At 39.0% G+C, this 27,715-nt stretch overlaps 1 protein-coding gene across 8 annotated transcripts in view; it reads left to right on the top strand.

Moving 5' to 3' along the window:
- CALD1 (caldesmon 1) overlaps positions 1-27,715 on the top strand; it is a 181,264-nt gene that overhangs the window by 12,697 nt on the left and 140,852 nt on the right. Inside the window, exon 1 of one of the 8 annotated variants that reach the window (XM_029233572.1) lies at positions 14,645-14,667. The exons of the other annotated variants lie outside the window; for them this stretch is intronic. The gene's annotated coding sequence lies outside the window, so the exon portion shown is untranslated. Of the gene's footprint in view, positions 1-14,644; positions 14,668-27,715 lie in introns of those variants that run through there. 8 annotated transcript variants of the gene reach the window in all.

Below are 27,715 nucleotides of genomic sequence, written 5' to 3' on the forward strand. Positions count from 1 at the left end.
GAGGCAGAGCGCTAGGAGGAGGTGAGCAGCTTTGGAGCAGCAGGCTGGGAGGCAGCAACAGATGGGACTTTGTGTGTGCCTACGCTGGGTGGAAAGCCAGGATGGCCATTTTAAGTCATTTTTATACATGCTGATCATAACCACTAATCCCCAAATACAGGGGAAAATATAGGAGCCTACACATATTTGTGTTCTGAATCATTTGTCTTTTGTCTTTGTTTTCTTCTATCTTTTCCCCATCCAGCCTTAGGTTTTTATACACTTTTTCCTCTAAATGGCCTTTCTAACTTCAGCTGTGTTTGGCATAATTGGTTACAAATTGTCCACATATTATACCTGGTCTCCTTTTTTCCTTTTTTCTTCAGCCATTGTTTCCCTTTACCCCTTCCTTAAAGCTCTTCTTGGTGTCCATTTCCCAGCTTTAGTCCCGCTTACAGCTACTCTCTGTCTTAGGCCAGATGTGGTCTAGAGAGAGGGTGATTCTATCATTTATTATCTAAACCAGGACACTTTTGAGAGGGAAAGGAGGAGCTATTAATAATTTTCCTAAAAAAGCGGTTCTAAATGGAGACTATTGGGGTAATTTGGGATGGACAGTTATCCTCCCCATGGCTGTTCTCTGTCTCCCACAGATGCTACTTCACCTAGCAACAACTCCCTCTGTTTCTGGATCTTAAAGAGACAGCAACACCATTTATGTTCTGATTCTTCTTTTTGTTTCCACCCCAAGAACCTTTTTGCATTTTTGTCATTGTGAGTTTCAATTTTCCCATATCCCCTTCTCACTTCTTCTCTTTCCTCCACTCTACTCCAGGTATTGTCTCACCACTTGAGTTCCTCTTCTTCCCTTTGTTTTGGTACAATCTTGACTGCATCTCAGGGAGGCCACATTTGTCTGCCATAATACATGCGGGGCAGATTGCCTACATATTTGAAAACACACACACACACACACACGCACAACCACCACCACCATTATCAAATGTTACACAACCACCACGACCATCACATGGGTCTCAGATGAGCCCTTTATTGGACTGTCCACCAATTCAGCACCTCTGCTCAGAGACTAGAACAATCTCTATACTACATAAGCAGCCATACCTAGAACTATCACACAGACATGTTCTGTATATGTGTCTGGGAACTTACAGGACACGTTTTCAATGTGTGTACGTGTATACCCTTTTAGAGTTGAAAATATATAGCCTGAAAAAAAAAATTAGTCAAAGCTGACTGTGCGTTGCCTTCATTATGACTTCAGTAATCTGGATTATTTTAGCCTCTAAAGTAATATATACCAAAAGCCTAGTAATGGCTGCTATAGGCTTAACATATGTAGAAATAAACTTTGAGGTAATAAGATAGAATAAACATTGACTTAGAACCCTTTCAAATGTAGTTCTTTTTATGATTCAGTCATAATTTATGGTTCATTCTGAAAAATCGCTTCAGTTATCAATCAGGGTCATGCAAGGAAGCTGCTTGTCAACTCTAAAATGAGAAAGACAGAATAGTTTTCTTTTGTGAATTACTGGAAACCAAGCTCTAGATGTCTGAAATACTTGACAGTATAGCACTGTGTCCGCTGGAAAAAGCCGTTCTTGTCCTTTTATTTATTTACTTATTTAAGAGTTTTGATCATAATTTTCTCTCCTTTTTTTAAGTACCCTAAAAACTAATAAATGAGGGGAACACCGGTGAAAGGAGATACTTTATGGGAGTGTCTGCTTCCCTCCTTCCTGCCTTTCTCCTCCCACTCCTAGTCCTCCTTCCCTTTTCCCCTCCCCCCTCCTTCTTCTATTTTTTTTTTCTTTTTTGAAGATGATAGGGAGTAACTTATTCGAAAATGAGATTTCATTATAGCAAAAGTAGAGAATTTCCACTAAATCCTTCTGGTTTGATTTTGGAGCCTATGGGAAAGGCTGACTCAGGATGAACTGTTACATCCTTCACTTGTTTGGAGGTGTAATGTACACACAGTTGTAATATACATACAATGAAGTGCACTGATCTTAAGGGTACAGCTGGAAGAATTTTTACATATGTATATACCCATATAACTATTTCCCAGATCAAGATGGAGACGAATTCCGTCCACAAGGCTCCCTGGAGCCCCTCTCCCCATCAATGTACCCAGGCCTAGGGAACCACTGCTCTGGCCTCTGTCGCCTCCAGCACTTGTTCCTGGACTTCATGAAGTGGCGCCCTGTGTGTCTGTGAAAGATCCCCCGTTCACCCATGACCCTGGCTGCCGTGTCATTCGATCTTTCCCTTGCTTTGCTGACAGTCCATTGAACGATTATATGCCAGTTTGCCTGTTGTGAACAATTTGGGTCATTTCTGGCCTTTGGTAATTATGAGTAGAGCGGCTAGTCGTGTTGTCGCACTCCTCCTGGTGGATCACAGGGTGGGCTACACCTTCAGCACTCAATTCTGTGGCTTTTTCCGCGGGAAGCACGGGCGCAACACCGACAAGGCAGCGCTCAGCCCCTCCCTGATTTCCTTCTTCTATTTTTTGTTGTTGTTGTTTCTTCTCCCGTTGAGATTTATTCAGTTGGAAATGTTCTATTGCCGTTGGGTAGCCATATGCTTTAGCCATGATGTCGTTATGTCTCTCTTGCTTAGATATACCTTCTTTAAAAGATTGAGGATAAAAAAAGGAAAAATAAAATTTTCAAACACACTCTGCAGGATAAGTATGTAGTTATGGCAATGACGGAATGGAAATATCTACCAAGGAGCTCTCTAGTGCCCCCAATTTGCGTAGAGTGATTATATCAGCCAGCCTGGAGCTGCTGACCCACCTGTGTTTGAGGAAGTAGGGAATGAGAAGTATAGGAGTTTGAGAATTAAAAAAAATTTTTCATGCCTTTCCATATTTCTGCTCTTAGATATGCTGTTAAAACAAAACAATTACTCTTTCCACTGGGAGTAGTTTCTAGCTTGCTAATTCTTTTTCCTGAGAGCATTTGCAATGAGGTTTAAGTTTTTGATATCTTGGTTCTTATATTTTGTGGATACCTCAGATTACAGGTGGGTGGTCTAATAGGAAAGTGGCCCCAGTTCCTGCTTCATGTCTATCGCTGATAACCTGTGTGACTTTGAACAGACTTCTGTGCCTCAGGCTTCTTAATTAGAAACAGACAATAGCCTTTTTCCTTCTCTATAACACCCAGGTAGGGAGCAATGAGATCTTAAATATAAAGGCTCTTTAGGTGGTAAAGTATCTTTAGCACATAGTTTTCTTTTATTTTTCCTTTGAAATATGAAGACTTTTGCTGGTTGGTTTTCTGAGAAGATGTTAAGTCATACATTCATAAAGGAAACTCTCTAGATTCAAAGTTCAGAATTTGAAGTTTTCCAAAAATTATTCTGTGCTGGACAGCTTCAGCTTACTCCTTCTTCTGGAGAAGCTGCCCCAACCCCAGTTTCAGCCTTTTCTTCTTTTCCCTTTTTTTTTTTTTTTTTTTTTTAAGGCTTCTGGGACAAGCACATTCCTTTACCCTTGCCTTTAAAAGCAATATTGACAATCATCTTGTTTGGAGACACTCTGAAACCCCAAGGTGCTGAGGAAGGATGGTTAAGACAAATTAACATCCAATTTGAGCCTTTTCTCTACTGTAATCAGAAAAGGTTTTTACAGGCTTTTCTGAAACCAAAGTACATAGTGAACAATTGCAGATCTTAGAATCTTGTCACCCTCAGATTCACTAAAATTGTCTTCATCAGCATTTAAATTTCTAACACATGAGATCACATATGTGAAAGTGCTGTGCTTTATAATGTCTGTGATTATAATATCTATAGCCAAATATGTTAAAGTTTAAAAATGCTCCAGGAACCTAAGGGGAAGGGTAGAAGAAGAGCATGTTTGAGCCTAGCAAGTGTGCTTGGGCCAAGCTTGTACAAGCAATCATATGGGTGGGTCAAACTGTTTATTTTTATTATTTTGAAAATAAAATTTTATTTTAGAATAGTAATTTTTAAGTTTACAGAAGAGTTGCAAGAACATTACAGAGTTCTCATATACCCATACCCCAGTTTCCTCTGTCATTAACATTGCTATGCAGATTTTCCACAACAGATGAAACATTGTGTATAACATTATTATTAACAAAACTCCATACTTTATTTGGATCACCTTAGGTTTTGCCTAATGTCCTTTACTTATCTTTTAAGCCCCTTAAAACAGAATGATGTTTTATATAGTGAAACTTTTATATGTACATAATTAGAGATATTGACGGAACTCTATTGTATGTGTGAAGACTGTGTTATCCCCTGAGGACTTTCCACCTGAAATACCCAAGGCCTCCTCTGGTCTCTGGTTTGTTTCCCTTGAGGCTGATAGCAGATTCCTCAGCCTGCTCCACCCTGATGCCAGGTGCTGGAACCCTATCTCTGCTTCACTAAGATTGGTCATCCCAAACAAATGGTAACATCCAGCAGCACCTCCCACTCCCACTTTACAGTTTTAAGCAGAAGCATTAGAGTGAAAGGATTTACCTGGCTGTTCAGCTCCTGACTCTCTGCCCTTCAGCTGTGTCATATCACAGTTATTTGTAAGAGCTTTGACACTAACAAAGGAAAAAAAGACCTGATCCAAGATCCCCGAAATCTTGAAATCTATAGGTTTTGGCCAGTTTAAAAACACCACAATTGTGGCTTCCCTGGTGGCGCAGTGGTTGAGAGTTCGCCTGCCGACGCAGGGGACACGGGTTCGTGCCCCAGTCTGGGAAGATCCCACATGCCGCGGAGCGGCTGGGCCCGTGAGCCATGGCCGCTGAGCCTGCGCATCTGGAGCCTGTGCTCCACCACAGGAGAGGCCACAGCAGTGAGAGGCCCGCGTACCGCAAAAAAACAAAACAAAACACAAAAAACACCACAATTTATGAAAAATACCTATTACTAAAACATAAATTATGGAGGGGCTGAGCTTCCAAACTCTCTCTGAAATATGAGTTAGCAGCAGATAATAGCAGAAAGAATCCGTTTAATTCAGCTTCTGCCTTTGATTCACTTGATGATGTCAGGCAGGGAACTCAACGTTTTGGGGCATCAATTCTTGTAATGAAGGGGTTGGACTAGATGTGTTCTCTCCCAGCTCTAACGTTGTTTAGATCTTTGGCTTTATAACTTCCCTTCATAAGGCTTGTTATTGTCCTTTCTATCAAGGTTACTTCTTTAATGTTGTTATACGTTTACTGGCAAATCACTTTAAAGGGGGAATAAAAGCTAAATTTAGGTCAAACACTAATTACAAATGAGTTGCTTTCAAGGTAACCAGTTTTTTGATTTATAACAGTTGGTTTGTCTTTTAAAGTTGATTTTGTGTGGAGATATAACACTTACATGCAATGGAAACAATAAAAATGAAAATACATAGGGACTTCCCTGGCGGTCCAGTGGTTAAGACTTTGCCTTCCAATGCAGGGGGTGCAGGTACAATCGCTGGTCGGGGAGTTAACATCCCATATGCCTCATGGCCAAAAAAACCAAAACATAAAACAGAAGCAATATTGTAACAAATTCAAAAAAGACTTTAAAAATGGTCCACATCAAAAAAATCTTTAAAAAAACTTTTAAAAAGATAATGATGAGGAAATGTAGGTATCTTCTTGTTATCTTCATATCAAAAAATTAATTGAAGGAATCTACTTATCAGTGAGTGAACCTAATATTCTTGACTCAGAGGTAGCCCTTAAAACTTCTTAATAGCAACTTTATCAGCACACTGTGAGTTTGTTATCTACATATAAATAAAGCTGGCAGGAGACACCTTCCATAAAAGGAATGATTGAACTGACTTCTCAAATAGGAAGACATCAAAAATCAAGGAAGAGAGTAAGAGCTCAAGCCATGGGGTGGAAATGGTTACTGGGTTTAGCCATCTGCTTTGGTCTTTCCTGTTCCACATGTAGCTATATAGTTTACATAAAAGTATCTCTCCAGAGGATCAGAAAGAAGAGATTTATGGAGCCAGATGTGAGTTAGCATTTCTACAGGTGTGGCTCTGCAGCTGAAAGAACATGTTGTACCAGGGATGGAGTTTCTTATTATGTAATCAATATAAATTACCACTAGACTTTTACAGAGGTTGATAAAGCAAACATGCATCATTTGGATTGGCCTTCTGGTATATAAAGAGAACCTGCTTCACTTGGGGCACAACGTGAAAAAATGCACCATTTAGTATTTATAAAAGACTTGGTAGCAAATACCATCACAGTGATCAGGCAAAGTCATTCCAGTTTGCACACAGAGGGAATAGCTGGTGAATAGATGGAAATGGTGTATATGTGTTTTTCTTCATCAGGAAAGACAAGGGACGGGTCATAAATATTTGTAAAGCTTTCAGCATCTGATAGGAAAGGGCCAAAGGATGAAAATGATTAGAGGACTGGGAAAAAAAATAGAACACAAGAGAATTGATGAAAATGAGTAGAATTAGTTAAACTAAAGAGGCATATATCCTATTTAAATGGTACAGAAAGTCAGAGCTATTAAAAAAACATTAATTTGGTAAATTGCAGAGCACTTTAATAATTATACACAAAAAGAGGATTTGAAAATTCTAGACAGTGAGAGTGAAAATGTTGCTGGTTAGTTAACTTTGTGTCAATAGATTAGCACAAATGTTTTGATTTTTTTAAAAACTGGGTGCTTTTATGCTAGATTATCTAATGAAGCAAAAATGAACACTCTAACACTTCTCATATGCTTAAAGCTTTTTTGATTGAGTTTAACTGTATTTTTCAACTATCTTATATCTTATTAATTTTTTAAAGTTTCTTAATCTATTAATTACCAAGAGAGCTGTGATTGTGAATTTGTCTACTTCTACTTGTAAAATTTGTCATTGTTATTGTTGATATGTTTTAAGGCTGTGTTATTTGATACACATACATTCATAATTTTTAAATCTTCCTGATGGAGTATTCCTTTCATTAATTCACCTTAAATTCTATTTTGCCTGCTATTAATATTGCTATGATGTCTTTCTTTCTATGGTTATTCACTTATTACATGTTTTAAACCTTTCATTTTTCAATATTCCTGTGTAATTATTTTAAAGTGGATCTTTCATAAATAGCATACAGATAAATGTCTAATATAGTCAGAGATTTTTATCATTTGATGTATGAGATAAATCCATTATATTTGTTATTATTGATGATATATAGGATGTTTGAAAATTCTGAAAACTTAGGACAAACTTAATTTTAAATAATAAATTAGGTACATTTTAAAGTAATTTGCTCAATATGTTTTTGTTCTTCAAGCTTCAGACAACATTTCAAGTGAAGTATCTCTAAATTTAAAGTAATGGGTCCAATTATTAATCTTAAGAAAGCACAGTATATACATTATTTTCCTTGGGTTTCCAGAATTTTTAGACCCTATGTGGTGTATTTATTATATAAGATATATTGCACCTATTATTTGAAAATGTAACTAACCTGCAGGTTAGTTATCTCCTTATCTCCTATAGTAGAAGGTTAACAAGTAATGTCTAACATTAATAAAGCCACCATAATCAAAACAGTTTGGTATTGGTGTAAGAATAAACAAATAGATCTATGAGACACAAGAGAAACTACAGAAGTAGACATCATATTCCCCATGTTTCCAATATTATTGTTATATAAATATTGCTCTTAGCTGATGGTATATACTATGATTACTTTCTATTTCATATACTAGTACCTTTCTTCCCCCACTCCTCATAATTTAATAGTTACTCTATTTCTTTCACCTGATTAGTTTTCTATCATTAAAGCAAACATCAAACTCTTTTCAATACAGTCAGATACATCAGGTAATTTGTCAGGTTTTTTTCCTTTAAAGGCATCCTTCTTGGAAACTGCTTGGAATTTTCTAGGTTTGTTGCACAGCTAGCTGTTCTAAATCTTCACTTCACAGTCACCTTAGGAATTTCCTTCCTAGGATTGAAAGGAATTTCCTTTGCATGTGGGTTGAAATTTGAATCCTGTTTCCTACATCCCATTCTTCCTCTTTCTTTATACCCCTATTTTGATGAAGAAGATCATCTAGGATCTTCCTGAACATGGATGCAGAAGAGACAAAAATTTTTTAGTGTCTTTCATTTATCTCATACTTGGTTGATTATTTGACTGGACATAGAATTCTAGGCTGGAAATCATTTTCCCTAAAACTTCTCACAGTGTGCCTGCATTATCTTCTAGATTCCAATATTGATTTTTTACATCTGATGCCATTTTGAATCCCGAATATTTGTATGTTGCCTGATTTATTTCCTCTGTGGAAGTATTTAAGATTTTCTTTTTATCTTTAATATTCTGAAATTTTATGCCAGTGTGCCCTGGTATTATTTGGATTTTTATTTATTCTGTTGACTACTTAGTGGGCCTGTTCAATCTAGAAAACACATCTTTTAGCTTTGGGAAATTTTCTTATATCATTTTGGTGATAATTTCCTTCTCATCATTTTCCATGTTCTCTCTGTCTCTCCTGGATATCTTACACTGATCCTCTGATTTTATATTTTCCCAAATATTTTCTACTTCTCTGTATCTTATTCTAATATCTGGGAGGCTTCCTTAATTTTGGCTTTATATTCCTTGTTTTTAACCATGATACTTTGTGAATTTCCAAGAGTTCTTTTGTTGTTGTTTTGGATGTTCCTTTCTATAACATCCTGATCTTTTTTCAGAGATACGCTAGTTCTTCTATCTCCTTGGAAATATCATTTATACTTTTAAGTGCTTTTCTGTTCCTGTCTCATCTGTGTTTCCTCTGTGTTCCTATTTTTTTGTTGTTTGTGCTGGTCTCTGTCTTTAATTCTTTCCTAAAAATACTGGTGATCCTTGGCTGGCTGTCCATATATAGGAGTGAGACAATAAAAAACTGATTGGAAGCTCTGAGTACAGGGGGACTGATGGGCCCACTGGCAGATAATGGACCAGTTTTTTTCAATGGGCAATCATCAAATGCCAATATCTCTAGATCTTTTTTTTTAAAGCACATGTTGGGGGTAGGAGTTTATTAATTTATTTATTTATTTTTGCTGTGTTGCATCTTCGTTTCTGTGTGAGGGCTTTCTCTAGTTGTGGCAAGCCGGGGCCACTCTTCATCGCGGAGCACAGGCCTCTCACTATCGCGGCCTCTCTTGTTGCGGAGCACAGGCTCCAGACGCGCAGGCTCAGTAATTGTGTCTCACGGGCCTAGTTGCTCCGCGGCATGTGGGACCCTCCCAGACCAGGGCTCGAACCCGTGTCCCCTGCATTAGCAGGCAGATTCTCAAGCACTGCGCCACCAGGGAAGCCCTAGATGTTTCTCTTGAACAAGTTTATCCAAAGAAGACTTTCACAATCTCCTCCTGGTAATTGTAAGCACAGCTCCAGCATTGTGAGAAGTTTTAGGGCATTGACTGGATAATGGAGGCATCTGCATGGGGTAGTTTCCCATTTGCCTTCACTGGTCCCTGTCAGTTTCACTGGTTTTAGATCATGTTTCACTTCAGTTTCTTGGCTGGAAGTTTTAAGCAGGTAATTCAGGTTTGGATCCCATTCCTTCGCACAGAAAGGGGTCTTCCCCCTTTCAGTCCAGGGTTTGCCTCTTGCTGATAGATTGCTTCCCCATTAGTAGGTTACCATGGGTAGAGTATTCCTATTCCTGTTCATAGATGGAGCACCATCTTCCTAGTTCTTGACTTTCTCCAGGAGCTTTGTTATAGTTTTTCTGTCATGTTAGCAGTGAAATCTGTCACACCTTCAGTCCAGGCTAACCTCTTTGTCTTTGAATTCCCTCTACTGGCTCCCAAACAGTAGATCTGATAGATGAAACTGAATGCTTTGGAATATCTTAATAATCATTGTCACTTTTTTTTAACTTTCAAATTTTCACCTATTTCTTCATTCAGTCTGCATTATTAATTGAGTAAAATTAAATTAACCTATTGGAGATTTAGCCTTGAATATATTTTAAAAGGAAATTTGTGCCTCCTCTGAGATAGCTATGATGGGAGGAAGATAGCTTAGAATGGCAACATTCTGTGTTTGTGTGCAGGTAGAGAACAGTCGTGATGGTTAGAAGAGCTAGTCCCTACTCTTTATTTCTGTTTTTCCATGCTCAACCTCTTAAACAGAGGTGATTCTCCTAAAGGGAGAAATATAAATCTTGCACCTAGAGGATTATGAGGAATATGAAATCTGGAGACGTTAAATTGTACGTACATTAAAGCATTAGCCCAACTATACAAAATTCTTTTCATGATAGAATGACTTGGTTTATTAAAAGGTCTCAAATCATTGCGGGTATAAAGACAACATGGTTTTATGTTTTTTTCTACTAGTACCCCTAACTGTTCTGTTTCAAACTTTCTTTTATCACAGAGTAAAGGGGTCCCTTAAATACATCTCTGCCCAGCATCCAAACTCAAGAAAGATAAATGTTTATTTTAAAATTTAAATCTCATATCTTATCTGATTCAAAGCTCTGCTCCCACCTCTACTCCCAGGATAGAGTCTAGTGGCTTAGAGTTGTATGGCTGAGGCTCTTGAACAACTTCCCGTCCTTCATCCTGGTGAATAACTCTGGAATACTGGCGGGTGAGGAGGTGAGAGAAGGAGGAAGAGGTCTCTACTGGACTTGCCACAATAACTGGTTGTTGTAAAAAAACCTAAGTTAATTTGCCTGGCTCTTTATAGTTAATGTCAGTAGTCTCCAATTATTAGATGTAGGCACTGCTTGCTCCCAGATAACCTCCCAGATAACCAGGTATGTTACAATGGAAACAAGTCTCAGAGACTAAATTCTGCACACATGCAAACATTCATTAGACAGTAGGCATAAAAACAATTACAGAATCTGTTCTGCAGACTTGGAGAAGTTCTCTTTCTGTCCTCTTAGTTGCTCTGACAAGCACCTTATACAAAAGGTTTACTCCCTGGCAAATGTTACAACATTCTGATGACAGGTTCAGTTTCCTTTCTAGCCAGGCCCAGATTTTTAAATGGGCACAAGCCTGAACAGAATCCTAAATTTATGGCACTTCTGCAAATGCAGGGCTTGCCAGATTCCTAATACCTGTACACACTAGGATGAGATCCCTGTATAAGCCTTTCTACACAACCCAATCACGTGTATTGAACACCCACTCATTTGCCAAATGAAAAACTATGTTTATTCAATACTTCCTTTATGCTAATTTACAGGCCTTTAGGTATGAATTTAGATAGTGGTATTTAAAACATCAGTCTTATATACTTTCTGGTGTGTATACTCCTGACTAGGGTCATTCATATACTAACAAACAACAGTTCCTAGGGTACAGGTTAGAGTTAACTTCCACACACATGTATAGATTACACTGTATACACTGAAGTATTTAAATATAAAATTTCAACAGTGGAACATTGGTCATAACTCTGAGCAAACTCTTTGAAAATAAGTGATTAAAGACTCATTCCCAAGGGATGAAAAAAAAGTACTTAAAGAGTTTAGGATGGTAAGAAAATAGTACAACTATGGGAAAGACTAACTTATAGAACATCTGTGTTTACTAAGGAAATGATATTAAGGCTAAAATCCATGAGGATAATATATTCCTCAAGCCCTTACTTTCAAGCTAAAATTAACAATACAATATATGTATAATATTCAGGGTGCAAGTAGTACACCTGATACCAATCTTGCTCCTGGCCTTTGACTGACATTGCTAATTAAACCTAGCATTCTTTCTCATGGCTTCAGAATTCTTTTCAATGCAGTATTCTAGGCAGCTGAAGCTGATAGACTAGAATTGACAGACAAGAGAGAACCTGGTGTAGTACAAAAGGCATGGGGCCTATACTAGCTGTAAAACCTATAGGTAAAATTTTGAACCCTTTCAAGCTTTCATTTACTCATCTGTAAAAAAGCAGGGCTGGGAGTTATGAGAACTAAATGAAATAATATAAATAACGTAGCACAGAGCCTGTAGAGGTTCAATAAATATTAGTTCCCTCCTCTTATAGCCATGATTTTTTTTTTTACCAAGCTGATATATGTTACTTTCAGCTCATGTCTTTTCTATGAGAACAACACTTCATCTAGAGCAAAGTGTACATTCAGCATGGTACAGTTGTCTATATTTTGACTGTCAGTTTTAGTCATGTCTGTCATTGTTTATTTTCCAACATGAAAAGAGAGTTTTAGGGTAGTCACATTGGAAAACAAAGACAATAAGATTAAAATTCCCTCAAATCAACTTTGGAGCCATGAAAATACTAATGCCTTGACAGCTTACTCACAATTGCAAGAGGCTGTGAGCCAACATCTTGCTTTGTATTGTAGAGGTGATGAGAACATATTTTCATTGCTAGAAAAAAATTAAGCTATACAGACAGAAATGGGACATGGGAGCCAAATTCCACAAGAACACCCTTAAGTTTAAAGATTTTTCCCCATCTCTTGACAATATTTAGAAAACCAAAGCTATAAACTTTTAAAAGGAATCTTGGATAGCTTAAAGACATAGTAAGGTCACCAAAACACTTAGCAGATATGGAATTTTTATAAAAGTATTTAAATTGATTAATATTATTCTCAGAAGTAGCATAAACTTAAGAATCAGAAATGCTTACTAAAAGTGAACATATTGTGACTAATTGCCAACTGCTATATAATCAACTCAATTGGCCTAATCCTGCATTTTCAGCAAACAGACAGATCCTGCCCTTATGAAGTGAATCAAATGGTTGGAGATGGCAAATCATCCAATGGGTTATCCTCAGCTGTCTTAACCAGTGTTTTCTAGATTTTTCCAGTTTCTGATACATCCTTGAACTGCCAGGTTATGCCTAGTGAGGGTCTGTTCTCCTTGTCTCCAGTTGGTTGTAATTATACCATGATTTATTTATAAGAATATGTACTATGAACACACTATTGGTAGGATATTTGCATGTTGTTTTTCCAGTAGTCAGTATATTCTTGTCCAGCACTGTGGGTCAAAACTGTGCACCCTGCAATGGCTCCATGGGGTGAGAGCTACAGTCTGCAAGCATTGAATTGGCCATTGAGAGGACCAAACCACTGACTTCTTCATTCTTGTTCCTCTTTGTGGTGGCAGAAGGCCTTCTCTTTCCCTGCACTCAAGTGTGTGCCAGTTTTTGAATTGAGTAGCAGTTTAATGAAAGCCAGTTTATCTGTGAGGCTCAGGCCTTCATTCTGTTCTCAGCCTTTGCATTCTGTCTGAGAGTACCTCCTATCCCCCTTCAGCTGACAGTGCCGTTGCTAGCTGTGTGCGGGCAAGCCTTCTGGCAGCTCCTGGGCCAAAGAGGAATGACTAACCACCCAGATTACATACAGAATTCTTCAGGAACCTGTCTATCAACACAAGCCATCAGCTAAGAAGAATGTTTCCTTGGTCCTTGGGTGGTTTTCCATTTGCTGTCTACTGATTGAAAGTCAATCCATAATCCAAAGTTCAACTCCTATACCGCCACCTCCTTCTTGCCCCAGAGTGGAAGGAGAAGTTTCCCACGACTTAAACCACTGTGTATTATATCTGACCAAAAGAGTTTACTGTTCTTTTCTCTCTACTTCACCATCAGGCAGGAACAATTTTCATTGATCTTTGTCTATCCTACCCTCAATTCCACTGCAAATCACAACTTCAAGCCCAAAGTAAAGGATCAACAAATGCTGAATTGAATTCAGTTAATTGAAGACAGGAATGTTCACGGACACTATTAATACTTCTGATATTATCCTGTCTCCCTGGGGACTCATAACTGGGGAGAGGGGTTGCCAAGTACAATCAGAATTGGCTGGAGAGTTTTTTCAAACTACACAGGCTGATAATGTGGATTGTTCTGCTACTCAGGACGTTCTGAAATTATCCCTGCCCATTCCTCTCCAACACTCGTCCTGGTTGAGAACCTTCAAAGAACCTTTCTGTCTAAGACACACCATTCAGAACTTTCTATTTACTCGTATTCATTTTAATGAAAACCTCATAAAACTAGCCATGGATGTGTTTTCATCATATTCGAAGTTTAATTGACTGATAGCTTGGGCACGATGGAAATGCTTAGATAGATTATCTTAAGTTACATTTAAACAAAACTATTTACAAAAAATCTACTTCTTGGATGGGCTACTTTTAATGTTTCCTAAACAAGTTATTGTAGGTGGGCCAATTTTCCCTCTTTGCTTGTCATTTTAGAAACCCATTTGGACATGTTCTATCCCTGATCTAATTCTCTCGCCCCACTGGCTACAGAGTAGTGCGTTCTTGTTTGAAAGGGTCAAAAGATTCAGAATCTGACATCCAAAATATGTGCTCTTTTCCCTTTTTTTTTTTTTTTTTTTCTGGAGTCAAAACCCCTGAAGTATAAATCCTTTTTAAATGAAGAAAACAGTGCCAAAAGGAATGAAACATTTTTGGTCCTTCTCCAAAACAGAGAGATAGCACTGAAACAGGAAGTGGATGATTTAAATATCCACTCGGCATCTTGGCAACATATTTATGTTTAAGGGACTTAAGGTTAAAAGGTTTTAGTCTGGCCTGGGAACACTCTATCTTCCCCTAGGGTTTGGAGCTTTGGGGAAAACTTTTAAGCACTTATCAAATATTTGCAATTAGCCATTTTTCTGAGACCAGACTGTTACTGGGAATGTCACAGGACGGTGTTCCTGGTAAGTAGCATGCCACCATTACTCTCCTGCTTCTTCTGATTATCTCTTTAGCAATCTAGGTTGGTATAGTAGAAAGTTGTTTTATTTTCTATTAAAGAAAAGAATGCAGTCTCCAGTTCTGCTTCTCCCAAATCTGGAACTACACAGAATGACTGAACAAGCAGAATGCAAAATCGGGGCTCAATTACTTGTGTATCCCAGGTGCCACTTAAGGGCTCCATCCTCCAGGAAAATTCACCTCACCCCTATCTAAGTTATGTACCTCTCTGCTCTCACAGCACCACCTGTTCATACCACTATCATTTATTTTCTTCCTTTCCTTCCTTTCTTCTACCTCTCTTCCATTCCTCTTCTTTCTTCCATTTTTTTCCCCATTCTTTCAGGTAGTGCCTTGTAGATCATTTGTTGAACTTTGGATTTTTTTCTGTATAAAACAGGAAGCAATTAGAAAGTTGTAATCAAAAGAGTGATGTGAACTGACTTAGAGTTTACATCTGACTCCTGTGTTGAGAACAGAATGGCATGGGGAGAGTGGGGTAGTGGGGAAGCTGATGTAACTGAAAGATAATGATGGCTTGAGCTAGAGTGGCAGTGATGGAGATAGTGAAAAGCGATCAGCTTCTAGATATTTATTTTGAATGTAGAGCCATCAGGATTTGCTAATGAATTTGAGAGTGAAAGAGAAACAGGCAGTGGTATTCTGGAGCCAGCTCATTAGAGCTCATGAGAGCCAATGCTAAATTTTTAGGAGTTTTGTAAGACAGTTATTAAATACAAGCCATATAACAAATTAATTATATAAACTTCTAATTAAATGTTATATTAAAATAAAAGTAACGAATACTAAAAAACTCATCATTTCCTAATTATCTTATTACATTTTACAATTACCTATGCTCTTGAAGTTATTTATATATTTCGTGTCTCTATGGTGGAAACACTACATAATGGAGAGCCACTATACATCTCCTACCAACTTAGTATTCAATGATGTGACATTTGTAGCTAGAAATGGATAATGATGGGAGTATTTATACAGAGAAGTTGGACCTTCCTCTACCTCCCACCCTTCAGAGCTGAGAACCTGCTGTTACATGTTTACCAGCAAATCACTGGAAAAAAGGAGTCAAAATGAGCTTAAGGTTTTTGGTTTAAGAAACTGGAAGAATGGAATTTCATTTACCAAGTTCAGGAAAGATGTAGAAGGAGTTGTGAGGGTGGAAATCAGTAGTTCGGTTTTGAACATTTTGAATTTGACATAACAGTTATGCATCTGATTGGAACTGTTAAATAAGCAGTTGGATATACAAGTCTGGGTTTCAGGGAGGAGGTCCTGGGTGAAGATATGTATTTGAGAGTCATCAGCATTTGCATGAGATTTAATGCCAAGAAGCAAGATGAGATCAAGGCAGTGAGTTAGATAGAGGAACACAGTCTTAGGACAATTTCTGTGGTCCTCCGACAATTAAAGATCAGAGTGAAGACCAGGAGCCATCCAAGGAGAATAAGAAGAATGGCTAATGGGAGTAGAAAGAGAACCAGGAGGGTGTGATGTGCTAAAAGCCAAGTGAAGGAAGAACTTCCAAAGGGAGGAAGTGATTGTGTCAAATACTAATAGGCTAAGTAGGACAGTGACTGAGAACTGATCAATGAATTTAGCAATGTAGAAGTATTGATGACCCTGAAAAAAAAATGCAGAAAAAGTCGGATCGGCATGGATTCAAGAGAGGATGGGAGGAAAAGAAGTAGGAACAGTGAGCAGAGGCAACTCTTTTCAGAATTTTTGTTGAAAGAGGAGCAGAGGATTGGGATAGTTACTGAAGAGACATGTGAGTTTAATAAAGATTCTCTTTTCTTAATTTAAGATGAGATATATTTAGGCATGTTTGATGATGGAAATAATCCAGTGGAGAAAGAAATATTGATGATGCAGAAGAGAAGTAACAGTTGCTAGAAAAATGCTCTTGGGTAGGTGAAAAAAGGTGGAACCCAGAGTGCAAGTGGAAGGTTTGGCCTTAGATAGGAACATGGACAAATAAGGCATCACTGCAGGAGGAAAGGTAGACTATCTGGATTCAGCTATAGGTAGATTGGGAAATGTGGTGGGAGCCTGTGAAGTTTCCATCTGATTACCTCCATTTTTTCAGTGAAATAGTAAGCAAGTTTATCAGCTAAGCATTAGAAAGGAAGAGGAGATTTGAGGGGTTTTAATAGAAGAGAGGATGTTTAGACTTGGGAAACATAGTAGAACTGCCAGGTAGCACTAAGGATCCACTCAACATTAGTAGTAATCAATTTTAAGTAAAACCAGTCAGCTTAGCTGTGAGTTTCCTCCAGCTGGGTTCAGCTGCCTGCCTGCTAAATGGAAAGTAGTGTTTAGAGTGATGAATCAGGGGCTGTCATCTGTGAAAGAAGGTGGGAGACTGAGATATGTTGGAGGAAAAGACCATTGGAGGAGAGGAGCTCAAGGAACTAAGAGGCCAGGGTATTAGAAGGATCACATACATGAAATTTGAAATTTCTGAGAATTATGGCAGGCACCATATTGAAAAGAGTTACAACCAGGAGCTAAAATCTTCTAGAAATAGAGGGGAGTAATGCAGGAATCAGTAGATGACTACAACAAGGAGGGGTAGTGGGTAGTATTTTTAGGGGGAAATGAGGCAAAAATGGCAAAGAGGAGTAAGGAGGACACCTCCTTCACCTCCAGGCTCTGTGATACGAGGGTATGGATGTCAGAAGGACTGTAAATTGTAAGGGGATATATGAAGCATGAAGTTGGAGGGAATAATCAAAGAGTTTTCAATGTAGAGTCTTGGTTGATGACTGACCCTGAGTTCTAGAGAAATCAGGTAGGGGGATGATAGGGGATCAGAAAAGGAGATGTACAGAGCCAGTTGGGCATGGAATATGGGTAATGTAGGAGGATCTGAAAGTCTTGGGAGCCTTGAAGAATGTAGGGCATGATACAATCAGTCCTGATGATCTCATATTCAGACTATAATAGTAAGTCTGGGACTGTTGTTAAGGAGGGAGGGGTTTCTTTCCAGGAACATGCAGAATTCTGGGGCTTCTTTTTCAATCCAACTGAGAGTTTAGTGGAGGCTTGTGGAGGGGTTGTTTACTAGGAGCACACAAAGCTCTAGAGACCATGTTTACTCCTGCATGATATCTGTTCCTTCTTTTCAGCCCTTAGCTCACCAAGGTTTAATAACATGTTTACTTCACAGTCTTCTGCAAACTTGAACTTCACCTTGCTCATGTCTGTGTCCCTAGTCCTAGCATTCTCCTGTAATAAGCTCAGGAATATGAACAAATGAATGAATGAATGGGGGTTTGAGTGAATGATAATTCTTTAAAGGTTTAGCATTGGAAAAAATAAACAAGCAAACAAAGTGAGAAGCAGCTTCTGCTCCCACCCAAGATCTTTCCTCAACTGACTTCTCCCTCCTGAGTTTTGAACTCACTAGACTCTTGACTCTCACTTGCAATCTTAGCCCAGCCCTTCATGCTCCATCTTTCTGACTGGACTTCATCATCATCTATAACTGGGTATAACTCCAGTACGTGAATAGAGTGACCAAGCCCCAACTCTCCTGACCCACCTCACTGCTTGCCAAATTCTGAGAGAGCACTTTGAGCACAAGTTTTGACCCTTCACTGGCGTGTATAGGATGACCTGGTGAGCTACCTGGTCTAACTTTAGTGGCCCTCAAAAACAGTATCTAGCTGCATCCCCTCAACCTGAATCAATCATTATTCACGGTTGCTCTTGGTCCTTTAGTATACTTAGTTAATGGTGCCATCTTGTTTTGTAAGGAAATAGTAATTCTAATCAGCTTCAGCAGGCTTCAACTTGAGACCTCTTTAGGGAATAAGGTGGGTGGGTTAGGGAATTTGATGTGTCTGAGATTTACTTATAAGATTTAAAATCTCCATTTAGAATTGTCTGTGTTTCTAAGAATGATATTTATTTTCAATTAACCATATTTCTTGTCACACTGTGGTGAGCCCTAAGAAGATTATAGAGAAGGGTAAAGTCAGGGACTCTGAGATTGTTAGAACCTGGATAAAAGCTAAATGATCACACGTAAAACCACAGAGAACAGGATAAAATGGTACGTAGTTAAATGACAGAAAGTAGAGGTCAGACCCCAGCCAGAGAAGGAGAGGTTAAATGGAAGTCGTAATGATCTAGTAAGATTTCTTGGAGGAGATGGGGTTTCAACTGGGCCTTGAAGATTAAGTAGGATTAAGACAGAGAAAAAAATATGTCATGTGGAGGTATTTATATTAAAATGCAATAATACAGACATTATTGTAAGACTTTATGGAGAATGTACTGACCTGGTGATAGTGGACAGTGAATGTATAGGAATAATGAAAGGTGAAGTTGAGTCCACAGCAGTGGCTATGAAATGGGCTCTCAGCTCTTCCACTGTTGGGAGTGTAATTGCCCAATGCCTCAGCAGCCGCACTTTAAAATCTGTGTTCTCGCTGAAGCTACAGGTCCCATGGAGCTTGACAGGGATATGTCAGGCTTGTTCCTGGGAGGTGTGGGACTCCTCTGATGGATGGCTTTGTTCTGAGGATTCCCCTGGGTCTTGCCTGACTTTCTTAGAACTGCGCTCTAGTATAAAACTCTTCTTACCTACCTGCCTGCCTTCTCTCCCTCCTTCAAGAAGGCCAGCCCTGCATTCCACTCTGTGGTTCTCCTAGCTTCTCCTGGCTCTTCATGATCACCAGCAGTGTTCCTCAAGTCAGCTGCTGTGATATCTTCACTAGCTCCTTCAGGGTCATCACCATTTTTTATGGTTTTTAAGGTTGAGGGAATGTTTAGGACTATGAGATCCCAGTCCAGGGTTTTATTTTAGCTTCTAGAAGCTGACAGTGTCTAGGGTTTTGACTAGGCTGAACAACTTTAGTGAACTAGTTGGATTGAAAAATCTGGTGTTTGGGGCTTCCCTGGTGGCACAGTGGTTAAGAATCCACCTGCCAATCCAGGGGACATGGGTTTGAGCCCTGGTCCAGGAAGATCCCACATGCTGTATAGCAGCTAAGCCTGTGCACCACAAGTACTGAGCCTGAGCTCTAGAGCCCGTGAGCCACAACTACTGAAGCCCGCGCGCCTAGAGTCCGTGCTTCGCAACAAGAGAAGCCACTGCAGTGAGAAGCCCATCCACTGCAAGAAAGAGTAGCCCCCTTTCAGCGCAACTAGAGAAAGTCCATGAGCAGCAACAAAGACCCAATGCAGCCAAAAATAAATTAATTAATTAATTTTTCAAAAAGATTATATCATGTTTAAAAAAAAAAGAAATCTGGTGTTTGAACCAAATGCGTAGAAAGAATGCAAGTAGAGATAGAATACTTAATATGATTAACATATGACATTCTCAAAAGAACTTTTTATCAAATAAAACATTTAAAAACTATCTTCCCTCTAAAAAACAGTCAATTAATATTTGTTTAAACCTCTGTAATTGGAGTATATTCCTTCTGTGAAATATCAGTTGCTTAAGAATCTGTCTTTTAATTGCAGTTGTGCTAACCAGGGCCATTCAGCTGTGAATTCATCTAGTCTTCTCTTGACCAATCTAACATACTAGTTTTGCCTAGTGCTGGCCTGTTTTCTCCCAGCATAGCTAAGGGTTTGATAATTTTGTTCAGATAGATAATTTCCTTCCAGTGACAATCTTCCTTCAGTCCTAATATTTAATTTTTCTGGAAAAGTGCAAAAGCTTATATGCACAAACATAAACTGTAGAGTTTTAAAGTAAAACAAAATGTTCTCTCAAGTCCGATGTAGCAGCATCTGGTTATGTGTGTACGTCAGATCTGCAGTTGTGTTTCCAGCACAGCTAGATGAGGTTGCGGAACAGGAGGATCCTGCCATCGCTTTTGGTCTAAGAGTCTCACAGTTTATCACAGTTAACAGCCACTTATTGAAGGAAATTACTGGAGTTCCTGCATTTTCCACTTAGTAATTTTCATATACTAGGGAAAATGGAACTTGATTAATTATATTTAGTTTGCATTTGAAAAGCTACTCCAAGATATTTAAAACCATTTAGGATGTCATTCTTAGATCACGTGTATATTCGCAGCAACAAAACCATTCCTGAACTCTCTATTCAGCCAGTTTAAGCTAGCTGTGGGCTGTTTTGTATATACAACATCAATGAGTTTGGAAGATTTATGTTTATGTTGCTGCTTTGACTGAACTGGCATTTCGGAGGATTTTTGGAGTCTCCAAATGAATGGGTAAAATTTAGAGAGTAAGGACACTTTGAAATGAACTGTGCAGTCATATGATCAGTGTTTTCTGCCAAATACAGGAGAATATAATTCCAGTTGTTCCAATGCAAGTCACATTTCATTGACAATCCCATGGCTTTAGTAGGTGAGGTTTTGCTGAGTCAGAAGGTAGAACAATGAACTTAAGTTTCCTTACACTTCCCTGACGAAATCTGTTTTCTTCCTGGCTTTAAAAATAGTCATTTACTTTTTGTTTTGAAAGAGTGGCTGTTAGAGGAGTAGAAACAGGATTCAACGAGTTGGATTATATGTTGTAGAGAATGTTAATGTTATAACCAGAGCAGTGAAGTGCTGTTTACATTTGCTAGGGAATTGTGATTGTTTCAGTTTTATTTTTATTTTCATTTTTTATCACTAGTCTTATGTAGGGTCAAAATTGTCAAGAGTGTACCTTTAGAGGAGTACAAGGTAGACAAGTTTGCTGGAGGACTCCTACAGGACTATGTCAAAGGAAGGGTTCCGTTTAACAAACAGTTGTTGTCTCAACAGATGCGTACCTGGCTAGAAAGGACAATTTTCTTTGTTTGCTCTTTTGACCACTGACATTTATTTTCATTTTTTAACTTTCTATTTTGAGATAATTATAGATTAGCAGGAAGTTACAAAAATAGTGCAGGGAGGTCCTAAGAACCCTTCACTCAGTTTTCCCCAATGGTAACATCTTACATAACTACAGTATAGTATCAAAATCCAGGAAATCGACATTGGTACAACCCACAGACTTTATTCATGTAGGAAGGACTTTTTAAAACAAGAAATAATTCAGAACAACCACAGTCTTCCTCTAGAACCTGACCTTCTTACTGGGAAGTACCTGAGTGTTGTTTATTGAGCACTTCTCCACACTTTTCAGGGCAAACTCACCTGGAACTGAGCTTTTTTTTAAAAAAAAAATAAATTTATGGGGTTCCCCTGGTGGCACAGTGGTTGGGGGTCTGCCTGCCGATGCAGGGGACATGGGTTCGTGCACCGGTCCGGGAGGATCCCACATGCCGTGGAGCGGCTGGGCCCATGAGCCATGGCCGCTGAGCCTGTGCGTCTGGAGCCTGTGCTCCGCAACGGGAGAGACCACAACAGTGAGAGGTCTGCGTACAGCAAAAATAAATAAATAAACAAATAAATTTATTTATTTGTTTATTTATTTATTTATTTATTTATGGCTGTGTTGGGTCTTTGTTGCTGCGCATGGGCTTTCTCTAGTTGTGGCAAGCGGGAGCTACTCTTCGTTGTGGTGCACGGGCTTCTCGTGGTGGCTTCTCTTGTTGCGGGAGCAGGGGCTCTAGGCATGAGGGCTTCAGTAGTTGTGGCTCATGGTGTCTAGAGCGCAGGCTCAGTAGTTGTGGCACATGGGCTTAGTTGCTCCACGGCATGTGGGATCTTCCCGGACCAGGGCTCAGACCCGTGTCCCCTGCATTGGCAGGTGGATTCTTAACCACTGTACCACCAGGGAAGCCCAAACTGAGCTCTTTTTAAAAATTACATTTCTTCTAAAAGATTATCTTCATAAAGTCCAACCTGTTAAGGACAGAACAGAGTTATTCTTTCATTTTATGAAGTATACAAAAACTAAATGGTAAAACCATATGGGAAGGCAGAACTCAGTTGGCACAAATTATTTAGAAAGCTAAGTGAGGCAGGAGTTCTCTTACTCACTTCATTATTTAAGAGACCTTTTAAGACAGAAGATATTGTTTTTTATTTCCTCATATAAGATTTGCCTGAAAAGTCACAGGTATGTGGCAGCAAGACTAGAATTTTCAAACAATGTTTTTCCTCAGGGTAACCTTCAACCCATTGAGCTATAACCTCATCTTAATGAAGCCACAGGAGTTTTCCCTTTTCCCCTTTTTCCTGGTTAACTGTTTTCAAGTTGTACATATATGGATCATAATTTTTTTAGAAGGAGGCAAGACACACACACACACTTACATGAATTGTTTTGCTTTGTTTTTTTTCTCACGGTGTACTTATGCTATCTTGAGTGTAAAGACCAAAATATTCTTTTTAAAAAAATTTATTTATTTTTGGCTGCTTTGGGTCTTCCTTGCTGTGTGCGGGCTTTCTCTAGTTGCGGCGAGTGGGGGCTACTCTTCGTTGTGGTGTGCGGGCTTCTCATCGCGGTGGCTTCTCTTGCGGAGCACGGGCTCTAGGTACAGAGACATGGAACCTTCCTCTGAAGTAGACCATACATTCCAAAATATCTCTGGCAGAGTCCGGGGTCTGCTTCTGATTAGATAATTGATATAAACCTCCCTCCAATAAACATTGACTCCTTCAAAAACAGAGGAACCCAAGAATAAAACGTATCTACGTTTTGAGTAGAAAGCCTTCTGTGACAATTAGTTATCAGAAAGCAGTTTACTTTTCCTTTTAACAACCAGCATTAAGACCTAAGAAGCAAAAAGTATGCTGGATGAAATTCTAGTTGAAACTTCAGATCAGTCTTGGATCTATTCTAGACAGTATCGGGTTTACTATTAACCTTAAGGTAGTACTTCCACATTTATGGTGTTCCATCCTTATCCCACAAAGCTAAATTCATTGCTAATTATAAGTAATATACTTATAATTATAAGTAATACTTATAAGTAATATAAGTATTTACTTATCTTCCAGTTGTGAGACAAGTAAATACTAGGGATATAACATAGCTAACGCTGCTGTATGATATATAGGGATGTTAAGAGAGTAAATCCTATAAGTTCTCATCACAAGGAGAAAATTTTTTTCCCTTTATTCTTTTCTTCTTTCTTTTCTTTTCTTTCTTTTTTTTTCTTTGCGGTACGCGGGTCTCTTACTGCTGTGGCCTCTCCCGTTGCGGAGCACAGGCTCCGGATGCGCAGGCCCAGCGGCCATGGCTCACGGGCCTAGCCGCTCCGCGGCATGTGGGATCTTCCTGGACCGGGGCACGAACCCGTGTCCCCTGCATCGGCAGGCGGACTCCCAACCACTGCACCACCAGGGAAGCCCCTTTCTTTTCTTTTTATTGTATCTATAAGAGAAGATGGATGTTAGCTGAACCTACTGTGGTAATCATTTCACAATATACATATGTAAATGAAACCATCGCGCTGTATGCCTTAAACTTATACAGAGTTGTAGGCCACTTATATCGCAATAATTTCTTGTTGCTAATAAAATATAAATTGTGGAAAGTAAAGCATTGTTTTCACCTCAGAATATTTTGGTCTTGGGACTTCCCTGGTGGGGCAGTGGTTAAGAATCCACCTGCCAATGCAGGGGACACAGGTTCGAGCCCTGGTCCGGGAATATCCCACATGCCACAGAGCAACTAAGCCCGTGGGCCACAACTACTGAGCCTGTGCTCTAGAGCCCTCAAGCCACAACTACTGAGCCCACACGCCACAACTACTGAAGCCCGGGGGCCTAGAGCTATGTTAGCTATGTTATATCCCTAGTATTTACTTATCTCACAACTGGAAGATAAGTAAATACTTATATTACTTATAAGTATTACTTATAATTATAAGTATATTACTTATAATTAGCAATGAATTTAGCTTTGTGGGATAAGGATGGAACACCATAAATGTGGAAGTACTACCTTAAGGTTAATAGTAAACCCGATACTGTCTAGAATAGATCCAAGACTGATCTGAAGTTTCAACTAGAATTTCATCCAGCATACTTTTTGCTTCTTAGGTCTTAATGCTGGTTGTTAAAAGGAAAAGTAAACTGCTTTCTGATAACTAATTGTCACAGAAGGCTTTCTACTCAAAACGTAGATACGTTTTATTCTTGGGTTCCTCTGTTTTTGAAGGAGTCAATGTTTATTGGAGGGAGGTTTATATCAATTATCTAATCAGAAGCAGACCCCGGACTCTGCCAGAGATATTTTGGAATGTATGGTCTACTTCAGAGGAAGGTTCCATGTCTCTGTACCCAGATGAACCCAGTTTTTCGTAGTGAAGAGCAAAGTAATTAGATTTTCTTTTTCAGAGCAAAAATTATTTTTAGGCTGAATCTAATGGGTCATATTTCTCCACTCAGTAAATCTTGCAATTATCACTCCTCTCTGGAAAATGTAACTGAATGATCCACCGCTGCTGTGCCAGAGCTTCTGTGGGTCACCACAGAAGCAGGTCAGATCACAGCCATGCTCCAGGAGGCTGCTGGATGCAGTGCGAAGTTGGTGTCTGTGACACACTCCAAGATCGAAACCAAGCAGTCAACCAGTGGCAGTAGTCCACATGCCAACATTTTTGTTTATTTGTAATGGAAAACTTTAGGAGGGAAAAACAGGAGACTGGGTGCCAGAGGTATGTGGTAGAGATTTCTATCATGTTCAATCACTGAGGAAAATCTGAACTGGCCACTCTAAAGAGGGCCTTTCTTTGAAAGGAAAGGCAGTAGATCCAGATCCAAATCCTAGACAAATGTCTTCTTCCCCCCCTCCTCTGTGAGCTCTCCTGATGTTGCTAAAAGAAAGAGGAGCTGAGGACAAGGAATCTGACCAGAGCGAGGAGGGCCCCAGATGAGGCCCAGGAGAAAGAACCAAGGGCCTAGCATGGAGAACACATTTGAGGCATAAATGGCTCTCTCTGGGAAATTAAGGAGGATTCTCCACGCCATTCTATGCCGTCTCACTCCGCTACCTTAAGTCTCAGCTTAGATGTCACTTCCTCAGGAAAGCTTAACAGATTCAAGTTTGGCTAATAACCTCTTTCTGTGCTATGACAATGCCCGATTCTTCCTCTAGAGCAAGATTATCACACTGCATTGTGATATTTGATTTTCATATCCCTACCAGACTGCAAACTTAATAGAACTGGGACAATGTCTTTCATGTTTATAATTTTATTCTCTTTGCTTAGCACTGTGTCTAGCACATAGTGAATACTATAAACGTGTTGTTTTGAGCTGGTGTCACGAGGCCCAAATGATATCCACACCCTTAGTGTTTGGGATACTACAGATTGCTTAACAAAAGTGTTTACCTTCAGAACCTCAACCCAGCCCAATAGTGTTGAAACCATCTCTGTCAAGTTTTGTAAAATTCAGTAAACAGCTAAGAAGCTATTGTGTACAATCATTGTAGAACCCCACGATGACTACACATGAAACACATGCTTTTATAGAAAAGATTAAGATAGCCAAGAAAATATACCCTAAAAGAGAACAGGAACTGAAATAACGGATCTAGTGAAAATCAGACATGGTCTTATAATTTTGTTAATGTGCTTATGTTTCACCCTTCTACTCAGTTCAGTTTGATTTTCATGAGAATTTGGATCTAAAAAGGGAATATTGAGCCCATGTCTGTATATATGGTAACCAGAAACTTCTAAGACATAGTCTAAGTGTAACTTCAGTCCATACTGATAAGGGTGGTCTTTCTACACTACAGTAAGGTTAAACTGACTGATCTGATGATTTCAACACTGTGCAGATGGACAGTAATCTGAAAGCTATGAATAGAGCTGCCCTTTTAGCCATTTTACTCCCAAGTCTGTTGGTTTCCACAGGAAAATATTGTTCTGTTTTTTTGGACTGTGTTGGGTCTTCATTGCTGCCTGCAGGCTCTCTCTAGTTTCAGCGCGTGAGGGTGTGTGGGCTTCTCATTGCAGTGGCTTCTCTTGCTGCGGAGCATGGGCTCTAGGCACGCGGGTTTCAGTAGTTGTGGCACGTGGGCTTAGTAGTTGTGGTGCACAGACTTAGTTGCTCCATGGCATGTGGCATCTTCTGGACCAGGACTCAAACCCGTGTCCCCTGCATTGGCAGGCGGATTCTTAACCACTGTGCCACCAGGGAAGTCCTCAGTTCTGTTTTTGCAAAGAAGAGCAATACAATCTAGGAGAAATCTGTCACAGTAAAAATAGGTAGAGCACATTTAATCTTCCAGATAAAATACTTCTGGGACTAAAAGACTGCTGAAAGATATGTGAAAGTCTAGATGTTGGATGATCCTATTCAGTTACCATTATGGGATATACAGAATATTGGAGGAAATGTTATATAGTACAAAGCATATAGAAAGTAGTATATAGTATAGAGAAGAATCATCTTCTCAGTTACTGGAAGAAGACTTTTTGACCGTATTATCCATTAGAAATATTTAGATGATCTGAAGGTCTACCTTGCTCCTTTAGTGATTAATATAATTTAAAATGAGATTCTCTGTAAACACTAGATGTCCACAGTTACCCAATTAAAAAAAAAATTCTATGTGTTACTTTGCAATACTGGCCAAATATTTTTTTCCTGGAAGGTGGGGTAGGAAGAAGCAGGGGGTGGTGGAGAACTGTAGAAGTTTTGACTTTAAAATATATGTGAGCATACCCATTATTTTGAAAAATTTAAAAGAAGACTAGTAATGTAACATGTTGTTTTACATTAATCTTAGACTACATTTATAATTAATTTAAATACAAAACTAAGGCTAAACAGCTGTCAGTATTATGGTTAAAAATTATACCTTAACAACTAAAAATAATAATGATATTATTTTAAAATAGGGAAAGGAGGGACAGTTAAAAAAAAGTGTTAAGTGTACAAATTTCCCTATGTCTTATAGTAGAGAGTCAGGTAATGTCTAAAGATGACATCTGTAGTTCAAACAACAATAATTATAACCCCAGTCTGTCTGTCTATCCATCCATCCATCCATCCATCCATCCTCCATCATTTCCTTGTTTCCTTCAAAGATTTAGCAAATAATTCTTATAAAAACGGGTAAACTACAGCACACCAAATTCTCCTATTGGCCAGACAC

This window comes from Monodon monoceros, unplaced genomic scaffold (assembly GCF_005190385.1).
Source record: "Monodon monoceros isolate NGI ecotype Baffin Bay Population unplaced genomic scaffold, NGI_Narwhal_1 Super_Scaffold_2, whole genome shotgun sequence".
Lineage (NCBI taxonomy): Eukaryota > Metazoa > Chordata > Mammalia > Artiodactyla > Monodontidae > Monodon > Monodon monoceros.